We start from the raw sequence: 4,830 nt of genomic DNA, 5'->3' as shown, positions 1-4,830 counted from the left end.
TGTCATCATTTCATTAATGCTACCTAAAAAGATGGTGGATCTGACAGTCAAAGAAGTCTTGGGTGAATGAAATCCACAGGCAGGATATTGCTGTTGGCACACACAAGGGTCAGGGCAGGGCAGGGGACCGGCTACCATGCTGCAGCTACTCCACAGACCAACCTTGAGATTGTACCTGGATTTGTGCCCTCTCTCCCTTTGTTTAGCATCCCACACTCTGGCTTTGAGACTTCTCTGGGGCCCCTGGCAGGAGAATCCCCCGATTCCAGCATCTCTTGGATCAAGGCTGCAGAATCCTCCAGCAGTTCCTCACTATCTCTGGTCAGTTAAGATTTCTCTCCATTCTTAAATTCCCACTCAGCCTACATATCTCCTTGTACTTCTTTATGCTCATTTCAAAGGGAATTAGGGGACAGGAAAGGAAAATGTGGGTTCAGTCCAATGTCCTAAACAAGAACACCTTATACTTTTCAAATAAATGATTTTGATGCTATACAAAGAAAAGGTGGAAAAAAGCTAGAACCCTAACACCAAAATCTGAGAAAACAAACAGCAATAGAAACGAGGAAAAGTCTACCCAAACCTCAATGACAAATACAGAATAAAATAGTGGCAAACCAAATCTAACCGTACATTAAAGAGTCATGGCCCGCTAGAATTTATCCCAGGTATTGAAGACAGTTGACTACTAAGATGTCTAATATTATGAAATGACATAAAAACTAGGTCCAATAAGAAAAATCATAATTTCAAAAGAAGCCTCAAAAGACCTATACTATTTAATACTTTTTCTTGATAAAATACAATAACTAGAACTAAAAGGATTCTTCTTTAGCCCGATAAAGATTTTACATCTTAATTCAACAGCCAACAGTATAATTTACAGTATAGAACACTTTTGACTGTGGCCTCTCTATAAAATCAAGAATATAAGGATGCCAGCAAGCATGATTACTACTTTGCAGTGTTGTGGAAACTCTGACTGATACAAAAAGATCTGAAACAGACACAAAATGTTTAACAATAGTAAATATTATCACAGATTATCAAGGAGTAAGTATGAGCACATATTATCAAATACTTCAAAAATCCAAGTGGGTCAAAAACAAGCTCTGAAATTAATGAGTTCAATAAAGGAGGAAGAACTTTAAAAATTAATAGTTTTTCCACTTAGAAAAAATAGAGGGCGGGGAGAGAATCTATTCAAAACAACAGGAAAATTTCTAAAACAAACCTAATAAGAATGTTTTTTTGAAATAATTAACAGCATTGAGATTGAATATATTTTTGAAGCTGAATTGTTTTTAAAGGTTTTATTTTTACTAAAAATCTGTTTTGCATAGTCTTTATAAAGTAGTTCTACAAGGCTCAACCCACTGCCCCCCCACCCCATCTCCCTGACACATGGCTTTGCAGTTTTAGGCATCTTTGTGGACTTCTCACTATGGAAGATGAGGATTTGCCCTCTTTCACGTCCCAGCCCCACCATTCCCACACTCCCATCCCATCCCCCATCTTCACAATGTGCTAATATCATACTCGGGGGTAAATCATCATTGCATTTACACAGATATTCCCTGGCATATCTTATGAATCCTTTTCCTTTTAAAAACAACTCTTTCCCCTGGAGTTAACAAATTTCTCGGTTTTTTCATTGCACTTAAAAAAAATTAAAAGACTTTATTTCTTAGAGAAGTTTTTAGGTTTATAGAAAAACCAAGTAGAAAGTATAGAGTTCCATTTACCCTCTTTCCCTCTACACAGTTTCCCCATTACTGTGATACATGTGTTACAATCGACAAGTCAATATTGATACATTAGTACTAACTAAACTTCATGGTTTACATTAGAGTTCATTTTTTGTGTTGTATATTCTACAGGTTTTGACATAGATATATAATGACATGTATCCATCATTACAGTATCTTAGGGAATCGTTTCACTGCCCTAAAAATCCCCTGTGCTCCACCTATTCATCCCTCCTCCCTCCCCTCGAATTGTCTACAACTCCTCTCCCCATATTCCACTGCAACAGATATTTGTCAATTTCATATTCTTGAAAAACCCTCTCCCAGTGTCTCCTGACCTGCTCCCTGGAGGACCTGTTGCCCTCTGGCCCTGATGACGGGCATCGGTGTGGGACCCCCTTGCACCATCATTCTGGGGAGTCCCTTCACCTCTCTCCTGGATCAGATGCCCTGTTTCCTGGGTCCCAGTTCTTGGTAATTCTTGGTTGTTCCCCTCATTTTGTTGGAGTGTACTCTGATAGCACAACGAAAGGGGGTGTGTGGGCAGAAGAGCTGTATTTTGAGAACCCTGCGTGTCCAAAAATAGCTTTATTCTCCCCTCACTTTAACTGGGTACTTGTGAAATTGCTTGTGAAAAGCACGATTACTCTTTTACAGCACTGTGGACGTTCTGACTGATGCAAAGAGACTTGACACCGACTCAAAATGTATAACAGTAGTTAATAAAATAATAAGTAGTTGCACATATTATTATATATCTAAAAAGTGTATATGTGTCAAAAATAAATTTTGCTATGAAATCAATGCTGGGAGTTGTTATGGACTAAATTGTGTTTCCCCAAAACTCATATGTTGAAGCCCTAACCGTAACCCCTTGCCACTCAATGTGACTGTGTTGGAGATGGGGCTTTTAAGGAGGTAATTAAGGTTAAACGGGGTGATATAAGGGTAGGGTCCTAATCTGATAGGACTGATGTCCTTGGAAGAAAAAGAAGAGAGACCGGAGATCTCTCTTTCCCCATGCATGCACAGGAAAGTCCAGGTGAGGACACAGTATCTGTTGACGGACGAATGAATGAATGAATGAGTGGCCATGGTGTGGGTCTATTTTCATTTGTAGCTTCAGTTCTGGAGAAATTTCTGGATCTGTTAATTTCCTTATATACATCCTTCTTTTTCTCTGTGCTCTATCTCTAGAACTTCCATTCTTTGGATATTGGACTGCTTCAAGTAGTCCTTGAATTTTCTCATCTTTTCCTCTCCCATTTTCCATCTCCTTTTGCTCTACCTTATGGGAGGTTTCTTAATTTTATTTTTCAAACATTCTATTGCATTTGTCATGTATTCTATCATTGCTTTTAATTTCCAGGTGTTCCTTTTTGTTCTGTGTCCACCACCCCCCCCTTTTTTTAAGTAGCATCTGTTCTTGCTTAATGAATGTATTATGCTCTCTTACTTCTCTGAGATTATTAATGACTGTTCTTTTTAAAGTGTTCTTTTTCCTGAATTGTCTCTGTTTCCTCCCAAGTGCTTGCTAGTTGTTTGCATAATAATTTTTCACATTAGAGCATTTCCTTAGCCTGATGTACTTGGTGTTCTACTCATGTTTAGAACTTGAGGACTAAGCAGCTGGTTGAAATGTGTGAACCCACAGACTGTGGCCTTCCATGGAAGATGGTCTGACGGGGCCATTTCGTTGGAAATACCCAGGTGTCAGGATCTTTAAGTCTTTTCCCTGGTCTGGTCAGGCTTGTCAGCGGGAGGTTTTCTGAATATGGGGGCTTAGTAAGGAAGAGGACTGGGGGTGGGTCTCTGTATTCAGAATATAAATAATCATTTAATTTCAGTACAGTTCACCTGCCTTCAGCTGGGCTAGTGGCCCCCATCCACTACAACCCATACCCACGTCTCAGATAATAAACCTCTGGTCTTTGCCAAGTAGAGGAAGGAAGTTATGGGCTATACAGAACGGTGGGAGTGGGGATTAAAGGTCTAATTGCTTTTTTCTTTTTCTTTCCACTTCGAAATAATTTTAGATTACGTCAAAGTTGCTAAAACTCAGCTTCCCCCAATGGAACCGTAGTACAATGATCAAATTAGAACCAGCCAAAGGAAGAAACACATAGGGCAGAGTCTAAGATGGGTCATCCTTTCCCTGTGGAGTCATGGATGATGTTATGTCTTCTGAGCCATGATGTGTAACAATACACACACACAAACGCTAACCAGGTAAGTCCACTCAAGCTTTGATGTCTAGAGGTTTTATGGAGGTTTCATTACGTAGGCATGACTGACTGATTCACTGCCCATGTGATTGAATTCAACTCCAGCAACAGCCCCCCCACCCCAGATACTGGGCTCATATCATGTGGTCCAAGGAGCCTACCACAAATAACTTCAATAGCATACACTATCAGGTGTGGTCTGAAGGGCCCATGATGAAAAACAAAGACACTTGGGAAATGCCAAAAGTTTAGAAGTGAGCCAGGGACAATGGCTAGACCTCTCTTTGGGTGACACCGAATTCCTTATTACACATACTAGGTCAATTTGGGAACAACTGACATCTTTACTTTGTTGAGTCCTCTAATCCATGAACGTGGTATGTTGCTCCATTTATTTGTCTTCTTTGATTTCTTTCATCACTGTTTTGCACTTTTCAGCATACAAAGCTTGTACATGTTTTGTTAGATTTACAGCTAAAATTTTTATTTTGGGGGAGCTATTGCGTTATGTTTTTAATTTTTGTTTTCAATCATTCATTGCTAATATATAGACAGACAATTATTTTTTACGTGTTTACCTTGTATTCTGTGATCTTGCTAACCTCATTTATTAGTTCTAGCAGTTTTATTATAGATTTTGTGGGATTTCTGCACAGATAATTATGTGGACAGTTTACTGCTTCCTTTCCAATATGTATGCTTTTTACTTCTTTTTCTTGCCTTATTGCACTGGCTAAGACTTTCAGTACTATGTTGAACAGGAGTCGTAAGAGTGGCTATTCTTCCCTTGTCCTCAATTTTAGGGGAAACACATTCAATCTTTCAATATAAAGTATGATATTACCTGTAGGTATTTT

The 4,830-nt window shown here is 39.1% G+C and overlaps 1 protein-coding gene across 1 annotated transcript in view; it reads right to left on the bottom strand.

Annotated features, from left to right (window-relative positions):
• Positions 1-4,830, bottom strand: part of LOC309612626 (S-adenosyl-L-methionine-dependent tRNA 4-demethylwyosine synthase TYW1) — a 214,294-nt gene that overhangs the window by 23,700 nt on the left and 185,764 nt on the right. The gene's annotated exons all lie outside the window — the stretch shown is intronic.

The sequence above is a fragment of the Balaenoptera borealis genome (assembly GCF_965194805.1).
Source record: "Balaenoptera borealis genome assembly, chromosome: 16".
Taxonomy (NCBI): domain Eukaryota; kingdom Metazoa; phylum Chordata; class Mammalia; order Artiodactyla; family Balaenopteridae; genus Balaenoptera; species Balaenoptera borealis.
This window is presented reverse-complemented; position numbering and strand designations above follow the sequence as displayed.